This window comes from Bufo bufo, chromosome 4, assembly GCF_905171765.1.
Source record: "Bufo bufo chromosome 4, aBufBuf1.1, whole genome shotgun sequence".
Taxonomy (NCBI): Eukaryota; Metazoa; Chordata; class Amphibia; order Anura; family Bufonidae; genus Bufo; species Bufo bufo.
Window position 1 is genome coordinate 28809073 of NC_053392.1, and position 26334 is coordinate 28835406.

General features: G+C 45.7%; 1 protein-coding gene across 1 annotated transcript in view; it reads right to left on the bottom strand.

The window, feature by feature from the left end:
• Window positions 1–11327, bottom strand: part of DPYSL5 (dihydropyrimidinase like 5) — a 59130-nt gene extending 47803 nt beyond the window's left edge. Inside the window, exon 1 of the mRNA XM_040430945.1 lies at window positions 11285–11327. The gene's annotated coding sequence lies outside the window, so the exon portion shown is untranslated. The remainder of the gene's footprint in view (window positions 1–11284) is intronic.
• Between the last annotated feature and the right edge of the window lie 15007 nt (window positions 11328–26334).

The following is a 26334-nucleotide window of genomic DNA, read 5'->3' on the forward strand; positions in this document are numbered from 1 at the left end:
CCATTTACCAAAGCAGCCGTTAATGACCGCCTTATGCTACAGGATGAAAAAAAATAGGAGGCCTGGAAACTGTAAGCAGTCAGGAACCGACCGAAGAACTCTGCTCGGCCTATCAACCACTCCGACCTCCTATGGTAGACTCGTGGTTACTCTGTTGTCCTAAAGCCGTGGCACAGTACAGATCCTTAAATACAAGCAAGTGTGGAAACAACATGACAATCATAAAGTGACATCATCCACGACAACGGTATTGGCCTGAAGAGGGAGGTGGTCCGCCTCCGAAACGCTTCATCCTCTTTATTAACTTATGAGTCATATCTTTTAATAAATTCTAGTCTTAGGATCATCAGCGTCCCGCACAGCCTGTGTTTCCAGAAAACCGCGATTACACATTGAACACTGGACCCCGGTGGGAACCTGGACCAGGCGGGAGCAGCGATCACCACAACCATGCTACGTGCTCACCAGAGTTGTGCCTGTTTGTAAGCACAACGCTCTCTGGTAGACATAACCTGTGGTGGGGGGAACCATCTTTCTACCTACTGTACTTCACTAGGTAGGGCGCCTCTGTGATTTTTATTTTCATCATTCATGACATCGTCACTGGTCTTCTCTAACAAACGCTGACATCATTCATGACATCGTCACTGGTCTTCTCTAACAAACGCTGACATCATTCATGACATAGTCACTGGTCTTCTCTAACAAAACGCTGACATCATTCATGACATAGTCACTGGTCTTCTCTAACAAAACGCTGACATCATTCATGACATAGTCACTGGTCTTCTCTAACAAAACGCTGACATCATTCATGACATAGTCACTGGTCTTCTCTAACAAACAGCATTCATGACATCATCACTGGTCTCTTCTATGTAACAAACTAACATTATCCATGACATCACTGATCTATGATATCAGCAAGCTGCTCTAACAGTGACATCACACCTTGACATCATCACTGGTCTAACAGTGACATCACACCTTGACATCATCACTGGTCTTCTGTGTGCTATCTTACATTAAATCATCAATGCTCTTACAAAAAAGTCAAAAAAAGTGACATCACACCATAATATCCAAACTGGTTTGATTTACCCAATTGTGACATCACATCATTTCATCACTACTGTTCTATCTAAAAAAACAGAAGGACAAAAATATTAAAAAGGGAACACATTGCTCACCTCAAACAGGAGGTATGACACTATGACATCACTGCTCTGCTCTTTCAACAGTGATATCATCACTGGTCTGCTCTTAGAGACAGTGAGATGATACCATAACATCATTAGAGGTCTGCTCACAGTGACATCATACTATGACCTCATCACTGGTCTACTCTAAGAGGCTCTCCAAAGATGTCACACGTGATTACGAGTCTGTGCTCTTCCTATGAGACACCGAGTGACATCATAAGACAAGATGACACATCTGCTTACTTCCTATGAGACCTGCCCTGACATAATTTAGGACTCATTCACACGGCCGTATGAACGGATCCGCACCCGTTCTGCAATTTTGTGGAAGGTCTGCGGATCCTTTCATTTCTATGGGCCCTCAAAAGATGCGGACAGCACACCGTGCGCAGTCCGCATCCGTTATTCCGTACCGCGGCTCCGCAGAAAAGATAGAACATGTCCTATTCTTGTCTGAAATCGCGGACAAGAATAGGCATTTTCTTTAATGGTTGTGGCCATGTGCGGTCCGCGAATTGCGGAACGCAGATGGCCGGTATCCGTGTTTTGCGGATCCGCAAAGCACTACGGCGTTCTGAATGGGCTTCTTGAAGAAGAGGGACAATGACTATCTAATGGAGGTGTATAACGCAGCACAAGATGAGGTCCACAACCCCTAGAAGTGGTGACCCCTGCCCCATAAAGCACTACAAATCCCCCAACGCTCTCCAGCCCTGTGTATTCTGTCCTACTTGTTGGATATTTTTCTGCCAAGGCCAGAACTTTGGACATTTGTTGGATCCTGGCTATAAGATTATTGTAGTGAGAAGTACAGAGACCCTGCCCCCGAGAAGACCAGAAATGGAATATGTCCGGAGCACAACCGGACCATGACATTACACCAGGAGGCAGGGGCCCCATGATATTCTCCTCCCCAGGAGAAGAACGAGGGGTCATCTATCACTCCAATGAACTCCAGCCCTGAGGTACGTGCAGATGCAGAACCCCCACACCCCATCATGTCCAGCAGATGTAGGATGTTACACCATGGCGGCACTGTCCTTGCAGAGGGTGGCCACCACATCACAGAGAGATTAGATACCTCTCCTTTGTCAGAGGAGATCCCCTCCCAAAACACGATGGTTATCTGCAGAGGAATCTTCAGCTGCATGCTGGGTCTCATCCAACACTGTGCCTGCATCGTCTGACTGCACATGTCCGAGCAGCTGCTCCGCGGGACCTCCACAGCCCTCAACAAAGAACGTCAGGTGGAAGGAAAGTGTCCCCCGCCCCCCACACCCACCAGGACACCGCTCCCCCTCCACATTCATGAGCACAGGCCTCACAGCAGCTGCCGAGCTCAGGCCTCACATAATCCGGCTGATAACACGCGGCCACCGGCTGCAGAGGATTCCTCGGAGGGATATCTGCCGGGTACCGGTGCCTAGGCCTCAACACTTACAGTAATGCCCACCAACATAGGAAACGGCAGAGAACCTGGAGAGGGGGCTGAATAATAAGTGCTGCTCTGGAGTATAGTATAATAGAAGATGCAACTCAGGATCAGTACAGGATAAGTAATGTAATGTATGTACACAGTGTCTGCACCAGCAGAATAGTGAGTGCAGCTCTGGAGTATAATACAGGATGTAACTCAGGATCAGTAATGTATGTACACAGTGACTGCACCAGCAGAATAGTGAGTGCAGCTCTGGAGTATAATACAGGATGTAACTCAGGATCAGTAATGTATGTACACAGTGACTCCACCAGCAGAATAGTGAGTGCAGCTCTGGAGTATAATACAGGATGTAACTCAGGATCAGTAATGTATGTACATTGTTACCTCCACACACCCAATAGCTACATGTATGTGATGTCATATATTTATTTGGTGAATTATTCTGTATGTAAGTTACAAGTGATTTTTGGGTACGAGGTCTTTTTCCTGGCAGTGATTACAGGAAGGGGGAGCACCGTAAATAGGGAATGTCCGCACATCTGACCGGAGGCAAAGACCATGGAAACTGGCGAGCTCCATGACAATGTATGTGACGCTGCTGACACTGCTGGGTACAGCCAGGGGCCAAACAATTACACTGCAATTAGTAGTAATATATATGGCAGGTACAGGCCTATGAGCAGGTATGGGGTGTGTGTGTAATATATATATATATACACACACACACACACACACACACACACACACACATATACACTAGACATTAAGCCCGGGCGCTAGAACAGTAGTGCATAAACATTAGTAGGAACAGTCTATATTAAATGGCAAGGGAACCTGACCACATTGTATGGCTGAGACTCACTGTGACTGGTGGCACTGAGTGATGGCTGAGACTGAAGTCTGTGGCTGGTGGCTGACACTGCTGGCACTGAGTGATGGCTTTGGTGAGACTGCTGGCACTGACTGGTGGCTGAGACTGCTGGCACTGTGACTGGTGGCACTGACTGGAGGCTGTGGCTACCACTGCTGGAACTGTGACTGGTGGCTATGGCACTGACTGGTGGCACTCCCTGGTGGTGCTGAGACTGCTGGCAGCGACTGGTGGCACTGAGACTGCTGGAACTGACTGGTGGTTGTGGCTGGTTACCGAGACTGGTGACTGGTGGCTGAGACTGCTGGCGCTGAGACTGCTGGCGCTGAGACTGCTGGCGCTGAGACTGCTGGCGCTGAGACTGCTGGCGCTGAGACTGCTGGCGCTGAGACTGCTGGCGCTGAGACTGCTGGCGCTGAGACTGCTGGCGCTGAGACTGCTGGCGCTGAGACTGCTGGCGCTGAGACTGCTGGCGCTGAGACTGCTGGCGCTGAGACTGCAGGCGCTGAGACTGCAGGCGCTGAGACTGGAGGCGCTGAGACTGGAGGCGCTGAGACTGGAGGCGCTGAGACTGGAGGCGCTGAGACTGGAGGCGCTGAGACTGGAGGCTGAGACTGGAGGCTGAGACTGGAGGCTGAGACTAGAGGCTGAGACTGGAGGCTGTGGCTAACACTGCTGGAACTGTGACTGGTGGCTATGGCACTGACTGGTGGCACTCACTGGTGGTGCTGAGACTACTGGCAGCGACTGGTGGTTTAGACTGCTGGAACTGACTGGTGGCTGAGACTGGTGGTTGTGGCTGGTTATCGAGACTGTTGGCTGTCGCTGAGACTGCTGGCACTGTGACTGTTGACTGTGGCTAGTGGCACTGACTGGTGGCTGAGACTGCTGGCACTGTGACTGGTGGCACAGACGGCTGGCACTGACTGGTGGCTGAGACTGCTTGAACTGACTGGAGGCTGTGGCTAACACGACTGGCACTGTGGTGGCTGTGGCTGGTGGCACTGACTGATGGCACTGACTGGTGGGTGAGACTGGAGACTTCTGGCTGCGGCTTGTGGCTGAGACTGCTGGCACTAAGTGCTGGCTGTAGCTAAGAATGCTGGCACTCACTGGTGGCCGATACTGGTGGCTGTGGCTGGCAGCCAAGACTGGTGGCTGTGGCTCAAACTGTTGGCACTGACTGCTGGCTGTGGCTGAGTCCTGGCTGCGACTGGGACTGCTTGCAGTGACTGATGGCTGTGGCATGTGGCCGAGACTGGTGGCTGTGGCGGAGACTGCTGGCACTGACTGGTGGCTGTGGCACTAACTGCTGGTGCTGAGACTACTGGTAGCGAATGATAGATCAGGCTGCTGACAGGGGCCCCTCTCTATATGGCTGATAGTGCTGTGACTGACTGAGATGGCGGCGCTCCGACTTGCTTGCCGCCACGCTGGTGTGGGCGGTGCAGGGAGGGTGGGGTTTATTCGTGTGCAGTGCCGTTTGCTCATTGGTCAGCGTGCTGGTGTGGAGCGCTGTGTGCTGATAGGTCCCAGCGCCGCGCATGCCCAGTGTGAAAATCGGCACGCACGCACGGACACAGCGCAGGCACACAGGGCTTTTATTAGGTAGGATGTACAGTGCTGCCCATAATTATTCATACCCCTGGCAAATTTTGACTTAAAGTTACTTTTATTCAACCAGCAAGTAATCTTTTGATGGGAAATGACATCGGTGTCTCCCAAAAGATAATAAGACGATGTACAAGAGGCATTATTGTGGGAAAAAACATTTCTCAGCTTTTATTTACATTTGAGCAAAAAATACAAGATGTTCCGCACTGAGGAAATTCTCAGAGGACGTGGTCGGAAGCCAAAAGTGACACCTGTGCTGCCAGGAGGATAGTTAGAGAGGTGACATAGAATCCAAGGATCACCACCAAGGCCATCCTGGTGAATCTGGGCTCTGCTGGTGGCAATGTCTCAAGGCAGACAATCCAATGGACACTGCACAATGCAGACCAAGGAGGACGTCACTTCTCCAGATAAGGCTACGGATCCGCAAAACATGGATGGCGTCCGTGTGTGTGCCGCAATTTGCGGAACGGCACGGACAGCCATGGATATAACTGCCTATTCTTGTCCGTTTTGTGGACAAGAATAGGACAGGTTATATTTTTTATGCGGACCACGGAACGGAGCAACGGATGCGGACAGCACACGGAGTGCTGTCCGCATCTTTTGCGGCCCCATTGAAGTGAATGTGTCCGCATCCAAGCCCCAAAAACTGCGGCTCGGATGCGGACCAAAACAAAGGTCGTGTGCATGAGGCCTAAGGCACACAAAAGCTCGCTTGGCCTTTGTATAAGCTCATCTGGACAAAGAAGAAGACTTCTGCTCTTCTGTGTTATCAGATGGAACAAAAATTGAATTGTTTGGACACAATGATATTTCCTTCATTTGGCGTAAAAAAGGAGAAGCCTTCAACCCAAAGAACACCATCCCCACTGTCAAACATGGTGGTGGGAACCTAATGCTTTGGGGGGGGGGGGGGGTTTCAGCCAGTGGACCAGGGAACCTAATCACAGTGAACGGCACCATGAAAAAAGAGCAAAACATGAGGATTCTCAAAGACATCAGGCAGTCTGCAGGGAAACTTGGCCTTGGGCACCAGTGGACATCTCAGCATGACAATGACCCAGAACACACAGCAAACGTGGTGAAGAAATGGCCAACAGACAACAACATTAACGTTTTGGAGCGGCCCAGCCAGAGTCCAGACTTGAATCCAATTGAGAATCTGTGGAGGAGCTAAAGATCAGGGTGATGGCAAGAAGACCCTCCAACCTGAAAGATTTGGAGCTCATTGCTAAAGATGAATGGGCAAAAATACCTGTGGAGACCTGCAAAAAGCTGGTCTGCAATTATAGGAAGCGTCTGATTGCTGTAATAGCAAATAAAGGCTTTTCTATTGATTATTGAGAAGGGTAATAATTTGACACTTTTTGCTAAAATGTAAATAAAAGCTGAGAAATGTTTTTTCCCCCCCACAATATTGCATCTTGTACATCGTCTTATTATCTATTGGGAGACACCGATGTCATTTCCCATCAAAAAATTACTTGCTGGTTGAATAAAAGTAACTTTAAGTCAAAATTTGCCAGGGGTATGAATAATTATGGGCAGCACTGTGTGTAGGGTGTGGTTGTATGTATAACCGAATGCACAGATGTGAGTATTATCGGGCAGGGAAGAAACCTGTATATAGGGTGCAGTTATGGGGTGATGTATGAAACTCGCTCATCTCTACTCAGGATCAGTACAGGATAAGTAATGTATGTACACAGTGACTGCACCAGCAGAATAGTGAGTGCAGCTCTGGAGTATAATACAGGATGTAACTCAGGATCAGTACAGGATAAGTAATGTAATGTATGTACACAGTGACTGCACCAGCAGAATAGTGAGTGCAGCTCTGGAGTATAATACAGGATGTAACTCAGGATCAGTACAGGATAAGTAATGTATGTACACAGTGATTGCACCAGCAGAATAGTGAGTGCAGCTCTGGAGTCTAATACAGGATGTAACTCAGGATCAGTACAGGATAAGTAATGTATGTACAAAGTGACTGCACCAGCAGAATAGTGAGTGCAGCTCTGGAGTATAATACAGGATGTAACTCAGGATCAGCACAGGATAAGTAATGTAATGTATGTACAAAGTGACTGCACCAGCAGAATAGTGAGTGCAGCTCTGGAGTATAATACATGATGTAACTCAGGATCATTACAGGATAAGTAATGTATGTACACAGTGACTGCACCAGCAGAATAGTGAGTGCAGCTCTAGAGTATAATACAGGATGTAACTCAGGATCAGTACAGGATAAGTAATGTAATGTATGTACACAGTGACTCCACCAGCAGAATAGTGAGTGCAGCTCTGGAGTATAATACAGGATGTAACTCAGGATCAGTACAGGATAAGTAATGTACGTACATAATGACTCCACCAGCAGAATAGTGAGTGCAGCTCTGGAGTATAATACAGGATGTAACTCAGGATCATTACAGGATAAGTAATGTATGTACACAGTGATTGCACCAGCAGAATAGTGAGTGCAGCTCTGGAGTATAATACAGGATGTAACTCAGGATCAGTACAGGATAAGTAATGTATGTACACAGTGATTGCACCAGCAGAATAGTGAGTGCAGCTCTGGAGTATAATGCAGGATGTAACTCAGGATCATTACAGGATAAGTAATGTAATGTATGTACACAGTGACTCCACCAGCAGAATAGGGAGTGCAGCTCTGGAGTATAATACAGGATGTAACTCAGGATCAGTACAGGATAAGTAATGTAATGTATGTACACAGTGACTCCACCAGCAGAATAGTGAGTGCAGCTCTGGAGTATAATACAGGATGTAACTCAGGATCAGTACAGGATAAGTAATGTAATGTATGTACACAGTGACTGCACCAGCAGAATAGTGAGTGCAGCTCTGGAGTATAATACAGGATGTAACTCAGGATCAGTACAGGATAAGTAATGTATGTACACAGTGACTGCACCAGCAGAATAGTGAGTGCAGCTCTGGAGTATAATACAGGATGTAACTCAGGATCAGTACAGGATAAGTAATGTAATGTATGTACACAGTGACTCTGCCAGCAGAATAGTGAGTGCAGCTCTGGAGTATAATACAGGATGTAACTCAGGATCAGTACAGGATAAGTAATGTATGTACACAGTGACTGCACCAGCAGAATAGTGAGTGCAGCTCTGGAGTATAATACAGGATATAACTAAGGATCAGTACAGGATAAGTAATGTATGTACATAGTGACTTCACCAGCAGAATAGTGAGTGCAGCTCTGGAGTATAATACAGGATGTAACTCAGGATCAGTACAGGATAAGTAATGTATGTACACAGTGATTGCACCAGCAGAATAGTGAGTGCAGCTCTGGAGTATAATACAGGATGTAACTCAGGATCAGTACAGGATAAGTAATGTATGTACACAGTGACTGCACCAGCAGAATAGTGAGTGCAGCTCTGGAGTATAATACAGGATGTAACTCAGGATCAGTACAGGATAAGTAATGTATGTACACAGTGATTGCACCAGCAGAATAGTGAGTGCAGCTCTGGAGTATAATACAGGATGTAACTCAGGATCAGTACAGGATAAGTAATGTATGTACACAGTGACTGCACCAGCAGAATAGTGAGTGCAGCTCTGGAGTATAATACAGGATGTAACTGAGGATCAGTACAGGATAAGTAATGTATGTACACAGTGACTGCACCAGCAGAATAGTGAGTGCAGCTCTGGAGTATAATACAGGATGTAACTCAGGATCAGTACAGGATAAGTAATGTATGTACACAGTGACTGCACCAGCAGAATAGTGAGTGCAGCTCTGGAGTATAATACAGGATGTAACTCAGGATCAGTACAGGATAAGTAATGTATGTACACAGTGACTGCACCAGCAGAATAGTGAGTGCAGCTCTGGAGTATAATACAGGATGTAACTCAGGATCAGTACAGGATAAGTAATGTATGTACACAGTGATTGCACCAGCAGAATAGTGAGTGCAGCTCTGGAGTATAATACAGGATGTAACTCAGGATCAGTACAGGATATGTAATGTATGTACACAGTGACTGCACCAGCAGAATAGTGAGTGCAGCTCTGGAGTATAATGCAGGATGTAACTCAGGATCATTACAGGATAAGTAATGTATGTACACAGTGACTGCACCAGCAGAATAGTGAGTGCAGCTCTGGAGTATAATGCAGGATGTAACTCAGGATCATTACAGGATAAGTAATGTATGTACACAGTGACTGCACCAGCAGAATAGTGAGTGCAGCTCTGGAGTATAATACAGGATGTAACTCAGGATCAGTACAGGATAAGTAATGTATGTACACAGTGACTCTGCCAGCAGAATAGTGAGTGCAGCTCTGGAGTATAATACAGGATGTAACTCAGGATCAGTACAGGATAAGTAATGTATGTACACAGTGACTGCACCAGCAGAATAGTGAGTGCAGCTCTGGAGTATAATACATGATGTAACTCAGGATCAGTACAGGATAAGTAATGTAATGTATGTACACAGTGACTCCACCAGCAGAATAGTGAGTGCAGCTCTGGAGTATAATACAGGATGTAACTCAGGATCAGTACAGGATAAGTAATGTATGTACACAGTGACTGCACCAGCAGAATAGTGAGTGCAGCTCTGGGGTATAATACAGGATGTAACTCAGGATCAGTACAGGATAAGTAATGTATGTACACAGTGACTCCTCCAGCAGAATAGTGAGTGCAGCTCTGGAGTATAATACAGGATCAGTAATGTATGTACACTGTTACCTCCGCACACCCAATAGCTACATGTATGTGATGTCATATATTTATTTGGTGAATTATTCTGTATGTAAGTTACAAGTGATTTTTGGGTACGAGGTCTTTTTCCTGGCAGTGATTACAATAAGGGGGAGCACCGTAAATAGGGAATGTCCGCACATCTGACCGGAGGCAAAGACCATGGAAACTGGCGAGCTCCATGACAATGTATGTGACGCTGCTGACACTGCTGGGTACAGCCAGGGGCCAATCAATTACACTGCAATTAGTAGTAATATATATGGCAGATATAGGCCTATGAGCAGGTATGGGGTGTGGTTGTATGTATAACCTAATGCACAGATCTGAAGATTATCTGGCAGGGAAGAAACCTGTATATTGGGTGCAGTTATGGGGTGATGTATGGCTGGGGGTGCAGGTGCTCTGTATATAGGGTGATGTATGGCTGGGGGTGCAGGTGCTCAGTATATAGGGTGATGTATGGCTGGGGGTGCAGGTGCTCAGTATATAGGGTGATGTATGGCTGGGGGTGCAGGTGCTCAGTATATAGGGTGATGTATGACTGGGGGTGCAGGTGCTCTGTATATAGGGTGATGTACGGCTGGGGGTGCAGGTGCTCAGTATATAGGGTGATGTACGGCTGGGGGTGCAGGTGCTCAGTATATAGGGTGATGTACGGCTGGGGGTGCAGGTGCTCTGTATACAGGGTGATGTATGGCTGGGGGTGCAGGTGCTCTGTATACAGGGTGATGTATGGCTGGGGGTGCAGGTGCTCAGTATATAGGGTGATGTATGGCCAGGGTGCAGGTGCTCTGTATATAGGGGATGTACGACTGGGGGTGCAGGTGCTCTGTATACAGGGTGATGTACGGCTGGGGGTGCAGGTGCTCTGTATATAGGGTGATGTACGGCTGGGGGTGCAGGTGCTCTGTATATAGGGTGATGTATGGCTGGGGGTGCAGGTGCTCTGTATATAGGGTGATGTATGGCTGGGGGTGCAGGTGCTCTGTATATAGGGTGATGTATGGCTGGGGGTGCAGGTGCTCTGTATATAGGGTGATGTATGGCTGGGGGTGCAGGTGCTCTGTATATAGGGTGATGTATGGCTGGGGGTGCAGGTGCTCAGTATATAGGGTGATGTATGACTGGGGGTGCAGGTGCTCTGTATACAGGGTGATGTACGGCTGGGGGTGCAGGTGCTCTGTATATAGGGTGATGTATGGCTGGGGGTGCAGGTGCTCTGTATATAGGGTGATGTATGGCTGGGGGTGCAGGTGCTCAGTATATAGGGTGATGTATGGCTGGGGGTGATGTATGGCCGGGGTGCAGTGTAGGTGATGCTTACAGACTAGGTGCACGGATTGGGGCCCTCCTGGTTCCGGGGATCACTGACCTGCTCTGGGCTCCGGGCTGCAGCTCTGGGGCGGCTGGGTTGGGCTCCTCTCCGTGCGCCTCTCACAGCAGCTTGGAAGACTGGAGACACAGGGGGGCGGGACCTCGGCGCTGACTGACAGCAGGATAACCAATCAATAAGCGGTGCACCTGAGAAGCAGGGTAGGCTGCCCGCAGAGGACGGTTGTGATTGGTCAGGACATGTTGTAGTTTTTCTCTTTTTCTCGCCCTTGTTTTCTCCCCTCCTGAGAACTCCATTTCCCAGCGTGCCTTGCAGCAGGCGGCTGCCAAAGGATGGGAGGTCGCAGTTGTGTTCTCTGGAGAAGGATTGCCTGATGGTTACCATAGAGACCGATGTACCTGACAATGACTGCGGCCTCCCCCCACCCAGGGGTCTCCCCCACCCTGACAGCTGCCACATTATGGCAGTGATATAGTCTCTGCTCCATGTATTACAGACCCCCTTATATTACCTCAGACGTTGCCTGTACGTGTGACCTGCTCCGCTGCGCTCAGGTGGACGCTTGTTCTCCTGAGGAAAGCGAATAAGTAATAACTGAATTTTTTTATTCAATTCCTCAGACCCAATGTGAAAAAATATTGCTTCAGCGACGCTAAATATGTCATTTTTGGGGTTCGTGGATGGGGTGGTGTTGGTGGTAACTTTTCGGTTAACCTTAGGCCGTATCATACGCTTCCGGCTTTATGGTTGACCTGACGCATGGGTGGCATGGCATTTTCGTACCCACTCACCTTTATTTCAGCCTCGACCTTTTGTATATTCGTTCATGGCGGGATTTCTGGAGGAACCGTGTTCTTATCGAGGTTCCATCTAAGGGGGAAGAAGGGATCAGCCCTCAGGTATCCTGCCTTCTGCTCCCCCCACCAATCTTCTCGAGGATCCAAAAGTAGATTTTGGCACTTTAGGGGATACTTGGGTGCAGTCTAGATAGACATGAGACTAGTCAAGTGTTGAAGAAGGGAAGCCATTGGGCCTTGACCCTTGTAGGACCTTATGACTCGGAGGATTGGAGAAAAGATCAGACATCAGGACCCTTCTCTTTTTGGAGAGGATTGTCGTAGACCTCATCCTTCAGAGAGCGTTTTGTAACGCCGCCCCATGTACCAGTCGGGGGCACCAGATCGCTGCTGCTCATGTCTATGAGACCCTGCGGGTTGTACCGGTGTTTACATGCTTCCGATAACATCGTGAGACTAAAACTCAGCACAGAGAATATTCTGTCTCACAAATGGAGAATACCACCGATGACACAAACAGGAGGCGTTCTAGAAAAGACTTAATAGCTTTGGATGTAGGGAAAGAGGAATTCTGGAAAACACTACAAGACTGATAAACATGGTAGTCTGGATAATGATGTCATTGCAGGACACCCCCCTACAGTGGAAAACCTCATCACTAGAAGACACCAATGATGGCCAACTGTAAAAATGTAGATTAACAATGTACACGGGTGTCATTTATATCTCATGATGCATCACTTACAGCCGCCATTTTTTAAATTACATTTGGGGTGCAGTCGACGTCTTTGGAGGGAAAGCTCATTAACATGCGGCTGACACGTGTTTTAGAAATAATTTACCGAGGAGAGAACAGTCTCAAGTTGTTGCAGTGTAGGGACTAGACTAACACTGACCAGAAGGAACACAGGAGAACGTCTCGAGACTTCCACCAGATGGAGAAGCCTTACCAGAGATACATGACAGAAGCAGCTATCATATCAGGAATTTTTATCGGTGACAGATGAAAGAAAACTCCTTTAATCCGATACCAGTTTATAAAACACCGTTGTAAGGAAGGGGGGGGGGGGGGATACCGAGAGGAAGGCAAGGAATTCATCACATAGTCAACGGCATTGGCCAGATAATTGTTAATGAGCATTCCTATTGATCGCTTGTTAGTGATTATCTGCGGGATTCTCGGCCTCTGTAAAGGGTCCTTTAGGGACAACTCTGAATGTTCTTCAGGGGCCCAGCAAGAGCCCTGATGTAAACCCAAATAGCACATCTCTGCAGAGACCTTAAGATGGATGTCCACCAATGGTCATCATCTAACCTGATAGAGAAGAAGGGAAGAAAACGCCAAGATCCAGGTGTGCAATCCTTGTGGCATCGTCCCCAAGAAGACTAGAGGTTGTAATCGCTGCCAAAGATTCTTCAACTAAGGCTTCTTTCACACTTGCGGCAGAGTGATCCAGCAAGCAGTTCCGTCACTGAGACTGCCTGCCGGATCAGGCAATCTGCATGCAAACGGATAGCATTTGTAGACGGATCTGGACGTGGATCCGTCTCTCCGTTTGTCATACGGACAAACGGATCCGTTGGTATTTTTTTTCCACATTTTTACCGGTCTAAGGATCCGGCATTCCGTTATTTTTAATTGCCAGATCCGGCACTAATACATTTCAATGTAAATTAATGCGGGAACCGGCATTCCGGCAACTGATCCGGAATGTTGGACGGAGAGAATACCGCAGCATGCTGCGGTATTTCCTCCGTCCAAAACGCCGTTCAGTGACTGAACTGAAGACATCTGTAGCTGGCCAGCTAAGACCTGTCCTAGGTTGCTAGTATAGCTTATATGTGTATACAGCTAGACCTGCCAATAGCCTTAATACAGTTCCTATGTTTATGTGTTAAAGACAAAAGCAGAGTTATTTAATGTGACATCATGTTTTGGATGTTATATAACTTATATTTTGTGTTCACAGAAGCAGAAAAAGATAATATGCCTTTAAGATTCATTTTATAATGTAAGGTAAGCTCAGTGACACAGCAGAAACAACAGAAAGCATAGTGTTAATCTATTGTTGCTGGGCAGAAGTCTAGACCAATCACAGCCAGCTTCTCACACAGCAAGAGTTTTCACCAATCACAGACAGCCTCACACACAGCCTATCTGGGAATTCCCCCAGCTCCTGCTGCTAGAATCATTATTCACTAGAGACAGGAGCTGAACAGACATGCACTGAAAGCTGTTTTATGGAAGCAGAGAGGCCAAAATAGGTATTTAAAACAGTTAAATGATGTTCCTACTGTTAAAGGGGTTGTCCGAGTTATTTTTTTGTTCTTTCTATGTGTCTAACTAGGCAAATATAACAACTTTACAATTAACTCACTTTATCTGCAGTGCCTGGTTTATCAGATTTGACTGAGGGTCACATGACCTGTGATGTCAGCTTCTCTCCCTGCTCTGATAAAGTTTGTTTACACTGTGCTGGCCACGCCCCCTTTCACTGCTGTCTGCTCTCTCCTAGGATTCTTAACCCCTTCAGCTGCACAGGCAGTGACAATTCTGGCCACAGGAGCTGACAGACTAGAGAGAGCATTGCACAAGAAGGTAGGGGGAAGATCCTGTGTGTATTAGCAGTGTCATTATACAGCTGGGACTTGTAGTTCTACACATACAACATGCTGCAGAGTCTCCCAGCAGGCAGACATGTCACTCAGGGCAGCTCTTGTGTCCACTCCCTTAGCAGAGCAGGGGGAGGGGCAGAGATTGTTTTTATTGCATGTAAACAAAGGGCCAGAAAAGAACCAGGGAAATGAGGAAATATATATATTTTTTTGCATAAAACTTGCTTAGCTTAGTTATATATTGCTGCCCATCAGATTCTCAGTGCTATATACATTTTTTTCATAACTCGGACAACCCCTTTAATATAGCGATTAGAACTGTATACTGAACCAGTTATATGTGTGTTTACTTACAGTTTCACCAAATTGCAAATTCAATTGCAAACTACAAATACAAATTGCAAGCATTCAGATTCCATATGCAATCCAAATTGCATACAACCATACCAGATCATACTCAACCAATCTGCAAATAGTCACTGCTAACTGCATACTGCAAGTGAACTATTAGTTAGACCTCAGAGAGATCATAACATGCTTAAAGGGGTTATCCCATCTTAGACAATGGGGGCATATCGCTAGGATATGCCCCCATTGTCTGATAGGTGCGGGTCCCACCTCTGGGACCCGCACCTACAAGGAGAACGGAGTCGGGGAGAGTTGTGGCTGGAGGACCCCGGGTTTCCCGGGGTCCGTCCACCACAAGGCGCAGCTCCCCGCCTCTCCCATTGAAGTGAACGGGAGCGCACCGGGCATGCGCGGCCACAGCTCCCATTCATTTCTATGGGGCCAACGGAAATAGCCGAGCCAGCGCACGGCTACTTTCGGTGGCTCCATAGAAATTAATGGAGGGCGCATGCGCGGTGCGCCCTCCTCAACTTTCTTTGCTCCGTTCTCCTTGTAGGTGCGGGTCCCAGAGGTGGGACCCGCACCTATCAGACAATGGGGGCATATCCTAGCGATATGCCCCCATTGTCTAAAATGGGATAACCCCTTTAAATAACTTAAAGTGAGAGTACAGATACTCAGGAGAGAAATATATCCACCAAGATTGAACAGTTGAACCACCATCTTAATCATACCGCCATTTTGTAATATCTTTTCAACACGTGTTAGGTACATGGACTATCTGCTGCGGAGGCGGCAGTGTTATATATGGAGAAAAGTTGAAGTTAATAAAGAAGTTATTTGAAGCATTTGGTGTGCTCTTTAAACCTACTGTTTCCATAGAATGGCGCTAGAGGAATTACAGAGTAATAGACAGTCTGGTTAGACAAAAAATCAGAGATATCAAAATTCTTCTAATGCCACAGCGCAAAAGGCACTTCATAGAGCTGCGCCTGCCACAGTGGAACTATTCCCCTCAGAGGGCAAAGTGATAGCGCTCCTCAACTTGCACAGTAAAGGGCGCATTAGAACTATTCCCCTCAGAGGGCGAAGTGATAGCGCTCCTCAACTTGCACAGTAAAGGGCGCATTAGAGCAGCGGAGCACCAGCATATACCACGCAGCAACTGTTCCCTGAGTGAGCAAGCAAAGACATATCAGCGGAGCTACCATAAAGGCCATAGAACGTGCGCATTAGTCAAACTGCAGCCGACTCTTAAAGTGGCAGAACGGCAAAGGCAAGATAGTCAGAGAAATAGCGCCAACTCTCCTGCGATCCCTAGAGAGAGAAAGAGACGCATGGTGGAAGGCCAAAGTCCAGAGCTAGAGTGCCTGCACCGCTATCCATGGAGAGGCCACGTACTGCAGTCAGCTAGTTTCCCGCCACTAGGCCCAAAGCCTGTAGCAGCGTATCCAAGCCAGCACATCGCAAGTCATCACAAATCTGCACAGAGCATCGCAACTCAGCGCAGAGCATCGCAAGTGTGCACAGAGCATCGCAAGTCAGTGCAGAGCATCGCATCACATCAAGAAAAGACAAGTCTCCTTTAAGACAAACATTTGATCTAGCAACCTTCAGATCGCAGTATCCTGCTCTTCAAAATAAGGTCAGAGCTTTCCTTTTATTACTTATCATTGCATATAGGCTTTGGCATAAAGAGATATTTTCGTGTTCAGATAAAGACTTTAAAGTAAAACAAAGGTAAGTTTGTATTACACAGACTCTATTGCATTTAAAGTGAAAGTCATTTATCGCCTGCATTTATCGCTGTTACATTTAAAGTGAAAGTCATTTATTTCTGCATTTGTCAATACTGCATTTAAAGTGAAAGAACTCTTAATATTCGTATTGATTGTTATAGCATTTAAAGTAAAATTTCTGAACCTAGTATTACCATGCCACTGTTAGAGGATACAAAAATAGATAGAGTAGAGGGGGAAAAGCAAGGGAACCTGTCTGAGGTAGAAGAGTCTGATGCAACATTAGTCTTGCCTCAAACAAATATAGCCCAAAATAGATGAACTAAGACGTTCAACACGTGCCAGAAAACCGACCCTAAAGATACTGGAAAATTTGGAGCAAGAAGCAGCACTGAAAGGAAAAAAGTTCACCAGAATGTATGAGAAGTGGAAATTATACATTAAAGGCATTCGTGGAAAGTTAAAACAAAAAATGATAAAAAGGGAACTTGAGTGATATGGTAGAGATGGTAGAAGAATCATAGCTTATGGCAGCATATGTCAACCTGCGGTCGCTTACACCTTCCCAGGACATTGTAAGGAACATGGACACATGTACTGCAGTCACTAAAGATTTAGTAAAGCTCATGAGAGAACTTTCATCTGCAGCTAATTATGATGAAGTTAAAGCAAGGAGAATGAACAAGCTTTTTATGAGAGACTATGCTAGGTCCTTAGGGGGAACCACAATCTCAAGTGTGACTTCCTTCGCTAGCAGAAGTGCTGCCCCCATATCAGGAGTCCTCATGTACTTCAGCCAAAGAAAAGGAATTAGCTGAACAACTTGCTGTCAAGAAAGCAGAAATTAAGATGGAAGCTGCCATCGAGGCGCAGCGCCAATGGATAGCTGAAATGGATGCACAACTCCATCAAATGGAAGCTGAAAGGGATGCACAACGCAATCAAATAGAAGCTGAAAAGTATGCACAACGCCATCAAATGGAAGCACAACGCAATCAAATGGAAGCTGAAATCGAGGCACAGCGCCAACAGATGAAAAGTCTGGAAAGGCAGAAAAAAGTTAAGTTCATAGAAGCCAGACTCAGAGTACATGAGGAGGATACGAGTCAGAGTAGTCATAGGTTCAAATCTGTACTAAGTGAAAAAATAGACTTCTACTTTCCTTCATATGCCCAGGAGAATGGAAGGAAATCTCCAGCATGTAGTGAAGAAATAAGTTATTATCCTTCCATCCCTGCTCATAAAAACAAAGAGAGGCCTAGTCCGGTGTTGGGAAAGGGCTGTGTGGATTTGCCCTCTATCTCTACTGGAAAGGATGAAGAAAAGGACTCATTCAGAAGTAAGTGAGAAAATAGAACCGGATGATTCTATTCCTAGATGCCATGGCAATGCTCAGGAGAGTGTTACAACCATTGTCCCAGAAAGACCACAGAGAACAGTGCTAGCTAGACTTCCCATTCTGGAACCCACTGTATTTTCAGGAGACGTACTGAAGTTCGTAGAGTGGAAAGCAAGTTTTAAAATGATCATTGAGCATCATTGCTTCAGTCCAGTTGACAAGTTATTCTACCTTCAGAGATATGTTGGTGGAGAAGTCAAGAAAGTTCTTGAAGGTAACTTCTATAGAAAAGACGAAGAAGCCTACAAACAAGCTTGGGAAAAATTGAATACAAGATATGGTCATCCTTTCTTAGTACAAAGAGCCTTTAGAGAGAAACTAAATAACTGGCCTAAAATAGGTCCTAAAAAACACTTCAAACTCCAAAAGTATGGTGACTTCCTGCAAGCATGCAGCAATGCCATCCCACATATTCAAGGACTGGAAGTACTGAATAACTATCTAGAAAACCACAGGATGCTAACTAAGCTACCTGAAGAAGTGGCTTCTAGATAGAAACACTATGTGAATAAACAGTTAGATCTAGGTAAGAACTTTCCAAGTTTTGAAGAGTTCTCTGAGTTTGTCAAAGAGGAAACACGGATAGCATGTAATCCAGTAACATCATCTTACGTCTTAAAATCCTTAGAAGAAAGGCCTGCAAGAGAGATAAGACGTGCAAGAGCAACTAGCTTTGCAACCAACACAGCAGCTAACGGTCCAGATACCTACGAGAGCAAGTTCAAAGTCACTACTGGGATCAGTAGAGAGACGGAACCAACAAATGTTCAAATACCTTCAAGTGTATGTTCTGTGGAGAGAACCACTCCATACATAAGTGCCAACAATTGAAGGCGAAGTCCCCAGAAGAAAAGAAAAAATTTGTGCTGGATAACCAACTCTGTTTCGGATGCCTAAGAAAATGCCATGTTACTAAGGAATGTAAGAAAAAGGCCACATGCAGCGTTTGCAAAGGACGCCACCCTACACCACTACATGAAGAACGTCCAAAGAAAGATAAATCCTCAATACCTAAAGATACTGAGGAAGGAAAGAAAGTATCAGTAGTCTCTTGCAGAGTGAGGGATGGAGAAAGCAATGGCACATCAATGGTTGTACCAGTGTGTATATCAAATCCTAAAAGGAGAAACAAGAAGGCATACGCCTATGTGCTACTGGATGCCCAGAGTGATGTCACCTTCAAGAAATTACAAGTGGCTACAGAATCAGTGAAGCTCAAACTCACCACAATGACAGGGAGAGACACATTAGTGAACAGTCAAAGGACTGAGAGTTAGAGGACTTCATTCAAACTGCACATTAGATCTACCTCCAGCTTATACAAACGACGATATACCTCTAGATCAGACCTGGGCAAACTACGGCCCGCGGGCCGTATACGGCCCGGCGGACCTTTTAATCCGGCCCCCGGGCGGAGCCAGAGGCGTGCCAAGCAACGATACCCCTCCTCCGCGAATGAAGAGGACTTCCGACTCGGCGTGCTGCGTGTGGCATGGCGCGGTGGCAGGGAGGCAGCGTCAGCGGCAGTACTGTCTAGGCAAGACACAGCAGGGGGGGGGGTGCCTCGTGCGAGCCGTACCCGGGACCCGGCCGGCCGCAATTATTCCCTTCTCTGTAACAGCGCAGCGCCCGCGGCTCTCATAGTATCGGCTGTGACTGTCTGACACTGACAGTCACAGAGCCGACAAGCATGAAGCTGCGGCCGCCTCCCCCTGTGCTGTGTGTAGTCAGTGTGACTAACACATGGCTGATCATCTCTGAGCATTACGTTTCTAAAGGCAAGGGGGGGGGGGAGGGGTGTGTACTATTGTAAGGGGGGGGGGGTGTTCTGTATATAATGGGGGGGCCGGGGGGGTGTTCTGTACACAAGGGGACAATGGCTGGATTCACAGGGGACAATGGCTGGATTCACAGGGGACAATGGCTGGATTCACATTGGACAATGGCTGGATTCACAGGGGGACAATGGCTGGATTCACAGGGGACAATGGCTGGATTCACAGGGGACAATGGCTGGATTCACAGGGGGACAATGGCTGGATTCACAGGGGGACAATGGCTGGATTCACAGGGGGACAATGGCTGGATTCACAGGGGGACAATGGCTGGATTCACAGGGGGACAATGGCTGGATTCACAGGGGGACAATGGCTGGATTCACAGGGGGACAATGGCTGGATTCACAGGGGGACAATGGCTGGATTCACAGGGGGACAATGGCTGGATTCACAGGGGACAATGGCTGGATTCACAGGGGGACAATGGCTGGATTCACAGGGGACAATGGCTGGATTCACAGGGGACAATGGCTGGAATCTGGATTCACAGGGGACAATGGCTGGATTCACAGGGGACAATGGCTGGATTCACAGGGGACAATGGCTGGATTCACAGGGGACAATGGCTGGATTCACAGGGGACAATGGCTGGATTCACAGGGGACAATGGCTGGATTCACAGGGGACAATGGCTGGATTCACAGGGGGACAATGGCTGGATTCACAGGGGACAATGGCTGGATTCACATGGGGACAATGGCTGGATTCACAGGGGACAATGGCTGGATTCACAGGGGACAATGGCTGGATTCACAGGGGGACAATGGCTTTCACTAATATGAGTCACAAATAGTGAAAAATGTTCATTGTTTTGGGAAATTTTGTTTAATAAATTTAAATTTTTTTCTTGTAAGGCAACCTCACTTTTTCATTGTTTAACTATAACAAGTACTCGTACCAGTTGTCCAACAATGATATTTACTGCTTTTTATAAAGAAATACAATTGATTTTATGCAGTATTGAGTTTAGCCTTTTGGCCCGGCCCTCCAAAATATTTTCAGTTTCTCATGTGGCCCCATCGAAAAAATAATTGCCCACCCCTGCTCTAGATAGAGATCGCATACCTACCTGTGAAACAGCCAATCAATGGGATGAATTTCAAACTCAAGAATGATTATTTGAAATTCATGGAAGGCATCCTCAAAGAGGACATGCAGAGAAAGTTAATAACCAACCTAAAGAAGGAGAAGTGTGGTACATCACACATCAAGGTGTTTACCACTCAAAGAAACCAGATAAGATTAGAGTAGTATTTGATTGCTTAGCAAAGTACAATGGTGTTGCATTGAATGATCATCTACTAAAAGGACCAGATCTTATAAACACTCTGCCTGGAGTACTCTGTAGATTCAGAAAGTATCCTGTAGCGGTCATGTGTGACGTTGAAAAGATGTTCCAGCAGTTTCATGTGAAAAATGAAGGTAGAGACTTCCTGATGTTTCTATGGTGGGAGGATGGAGATAGAGATACAGAGCCAGCAGAATGCAGAATGAAAGTACACTTGTTTGGAGCAGCATCATCTCCAGGTTGTGGCAATTATGGCATGAAGTACCTAGCTAATCAGAATGAAAAGGATTGCCCATCAGCAGCAAATTTTCTGAAGTCCACAGAATCTGCAATCAAACTAGTGAAAGAAAGCCAAGAGTTATGCGCAAGAGGAAACCTGCGCCTTCACAAATTCATCTCAAACAACAGAGAGGTACTGGAATTCATCAGTGACTCTGAACGTGCATCAACAATGAAGAATGTAGATCTCAATTGCGATCATCTTCCAGTTCAGAACGTGCTTGGATTGGGATGAAATGTAGAGAACGACAAGTTCTTCTTTGAAGTATCTATTGAAGAGAAAGTTGCAACTAGATGCACCATTCTTTCCGCAGTGGCTTCTATATATGATCCATTGGGATTCTTGGCCCCAGTAATCCTCAGAGCAAAAGAAATACTACAAGAATTGTGCAGACAGAAGTTGGGATAGGACGAGCCCATACCTGAAAATTTGAGGCCAAGGTGGGAGAGTTGGATAAGAGACTTGCAAAACTTGAGAGAAGTTCGGATACCCAGATGTTTTGTACCTTAATATTTCGGAAAGTACAAGAAAATAGAACTTCATCATTTTTCAGATGCCAGTAGTTATGGTTATGGTCAGTGCTCATACATCAGAGTAATAGGAGAAGAAAAGATACACTGTGCCTTGGTTATGGGGAAAGCCAGAGTTGCACCTACCAGTATTCAGACAATACCAAGACTTGAACTGTCAGCAGCCGTAGTTTCAGCATCACTAAGCAAGTTTCTGAGAGAAGAATTGGAATTGAAAATAGATGGAGAATAATTTTGGACAGACTCACAAGTTGTCCTAGGATACATAAACAACGAAACGCGAAGATTCCATATCTTTGTCGCTAACAGAGTTGAGAAAATTCGGGAAATAACAAATCCAGAACATTGGCATCACCCAGCAGATCATGCTTCAAGAGGCCTGAATGTAACAGAATTGAAAAATTCAAATTAGTTCACAGGGCCACAGTTCCTTTGGGAAAAGGAAATCACACCCAGTAAAGGTTACACAGAATTGTCTATGGGTGATCCAGAAGTAAAAGTTGTACAAACATTGAGCACTGCTGTCAAGTGTCAAGATGACATACTTAAAAGACTAGCCAGATGTTCAAAATGGAATACAGTCATAAAAGTAGTAGCTTGAATTCAACGTTTGGCAAAGGGAATCAGAAAGAAGGAATTGTTGAATGTAGAAGAAAGAATGAAAGCTGAAGAAACAGTCATAAGACTCATTCAACAGAGATTCTACAGTGAAGAGTTGAGACTTAGTCAAGAACCTAAAAGGCTTCTAAACAACCACCCATTGTACAAGCTTAATCTTGTTCTGCAGGATGGTATACTGAAGGTGGGAGGGAGACTGGAAAATGCATTGTTACCTAGCAAAGTAAAGCATCCAGCAATTCTACCCAAAAATTAGACCTTCACAAGATTGATTATTGATTACTACCACAACATATCCTTGCATCAAGGAAGAAGCTTTACCCAAAGCTGTTTGAGAGAAGATGGTTACTGGATTGTGAAAGGAAGCAAAGTTATAGCAAAGTATATAAGTAAATGTGTAGTCTGCAGAAAGGCACATAGACCTACAAAAGAACAAAGAATGGCAGATTTACTGGCTGATCGTGTAAACCCATCACCACCATTTCTTTATAGCGGAATGGATTGCTTTGGCCCATTCATCACCAAACAGAAGCGCAAGGAGTACAAGAGATATGGACTAATATTTACATTAGTGAGTTCCAGAGCGATTCACCTGGAAATGTTAGAAGATATGTCAACTGATGCATTTATCAACGCCTTAAGATGTTTCATAGCCATTAGAGGTACCGTCAGAGAGCTTAGATCTGACCAAGGATCTAATTTTGTCGGAGCAAAGAATGAATTGAAGAAAGCTCTAAAAGAGATCGATAAAGAAAAAGTAACTGAGTATTTGTTAGAGAAACAGTGTGATTTTCATATGAAGGACAAATCAGAACTGTAAGAAATGTGTTAAGTTCAGTGTTGGAAAAGAACGCCGGAAGAATAGATGATGCTTCACTTAGGACCCTATTCTATGAAGTAATGTCTATTGTTAACAGTCGTCCACTTACAGTTGATAACATCAACGATCCAACAAGTTTGGACCCTTTAACTCCCAACCATCTACTTCACCTTAAGTCTGATTACATACAGCCACCACCTGGCAAGTTCACCAAAAAGGATTTATATGCTAAAAGGAGATGGCGAAGAGTTCAATATCTATCAGAACAGTTTTGGAATAGATGGAGGAAAGAGTTCTTAGCCAATCTTATGCTAAGAAGTAAATGGCAAACACCCAGAAGAAATGTACAGATACTCAAGAGAGAAATATATCCATCATTTTAAGTTGAATGACAAGATTGAACAGTTGAACCACCATCTTAATCATACCGCCATTTTGTGATATCACGTGTTATGTACATGGACTATCTGCTGCGGAGGCGGCAGTGTTATATATGAAGAAAAGTTGAAGTCAATAAAGAAGTTATTTGAAGCATTTGGTGTGCTCTTTAAACCTACTGTTTCCATAGAACGGCGCTAGAGGAATTATAGAGTAATAGACAGTCTGGTTAGACTAAAAGTCAGAGATACCAAAATTCTTCTAATGCCACAGCGCAAAAGGCACTTCATAGTGCAGCGCCTGACACAACATCCTGAACGGATTTCTCTCCATTCAGAATGCATGAGGATGAAACTGATGGACGGAACTCAGTGCTAGAAAAGAAAAACGCTAGTGTGAAAGTACTCTAAGTCCAGTAAAGGGGCTGGAGACTTATGTGAATTCAAGACTTTAGTTTTTCCTTTTAAATAAATTAGCTAAGATTTTGAACATTCTGTTTTCACTTTGTCATTATTGGTTAAGGAGTGCAGAATGAGGGGGAAACCTTATAGCACAAGGAGCAACATGAAATGGGAAAAAATTTAAAGGGTCTGAAGACTTTCCAAATGCACTCTATTCCTTCACGGAAACAGCCAGGGTCACTTGCTGGTAGCTTCATGACCAATAAGAAGGAGTTGATGATATCAGAAACACATTCTTCAACATTGAAATTGCAACAACAAGAAGGACAAGCTGTAAAGTTATGCAGATTGAGGAAGTAGCAGGTGTTGCTAAGATCTGAAAATTATAAAAAAAAATTGCCACATGAAACCTCATAAATCGGTTCAAGTCACGCGAGGCGATTGTGCAGTGACCAGGAACGGGTTCGCTGACGCCACTTTTAGTGCAGTGGCTGGGTCAGGTGGATAATATATCCTGTGTTTGTTCGTGACACCAATTGCAGCGTGCGCAGGGTACTACCCCAGGGCCCTTCCAAGGTGTTATAACGCACATCCTATATTAGGAATACCAGAGTGGTGTAATGGCCTATAATGTCTCTATAGCTTGATGTTAGTTGTGTCACGGTGTCTCCTACCTGGGTACGGACGGACTCCTGGCTCACTTGCAATAAATTTGAGTGTAGTGATAGTAGGAGTAATAGAGGATTTTTGCAGAAGAAATGATGTCCAGACCTTTAGATGAAGTTCAAACGTTTCTTTACTTGACATAACTTGCATCCAAGCGGTATACAGCTTTGGTCTCTTGTTCCCAGCAGGTTTTAAATGGGGAGCTTGCAGGATAAAACGTCTGCTTGGTAGCTCTGTAACTATGGCAAGATTAGCTTCTGCACTTATCTCAAACTTCTGCTGTGTGGGGACAGACTAACTGAGGAGGAATAGGCTTCTCCTAGGCCCTGCATTTATCTCACAGATGGATTCTCAGGGGATGCTTTCTTCCTGGAACTCTGGAGGTTGTCTGTAGTTTCTGCTTTTCTCATCCAGCAGAGCTGAAGGTGCTCATACTGGGTATATGGCCAAGTCTCACCCGAGACTAGGTCCTTGCTGTCTTCCCTATGCAGGGGGTAACTAAAATCTCGCTCTAACTGTTTTTCCCTCCCTTGCTGCAGGAAGAGGGACTAACCCACTCTCCTCAGAGGGGGGCTAAGCTGGAATAATCCATTCAGATACACTAAACTGTAGCTTGTACCTGCCAATGGGTTGCTGCCACCTACTGGTAACCAGGCAAATTACATGAACAATTGTTTTTAACATCGATTTGTATGCACATTCGTGGAGGGCATGAGCAAAATCACATCAGATGACAGTGTAAAGGCTCTTAGGAGATAGTAGCGGGGTAAAGGCATGTAGTAACAACTCTGGGGTGTTACATTCCCCCTTACTTTGATTCAAGCAGTCATCGGCTTGTGCTTAGGATAAGAGGATTAAGCTCTGGGGTACCCAATTTAATACAAAGTGCTGCATGTAGTACATATAAAGACAAACATATAACGGCTACCCTAATGTTCCTGCACGCATGAGTAGGGTGTCTTATTAACAGTTGCCCTCTCAGTATACCCAGTGAACCAAAGGTCTGCACTAAGCAATCATTACTGGCTGACTTTGAAGTATTTTGTATCCTATACCAAAGAAAGCATGGGGGTGTCTTTACTCTGTAATCCCACCATTGGGTAATGAAATGCCCGCAAATGGAAGGGTGGCTTTTTCCTGTATTCCCTTCCCTGCACCAAAGTCGGAAATTAAGGCTTATAGCACGATCACTATGGTGACTATGGTCAGCTCTAAGGCGGAGGCACCATACCTTAGGCAAAGGCACAGAAGGGGGAGGTATCTGCTTCTCCAAAAGCTTCTGGCAATATCACAGGAGGAGGGTATAATAATCCCATGGAACTCCTGGAAGACAACCCAGGATGGTGGTTTAGTAGTCCCATTACCAATCCT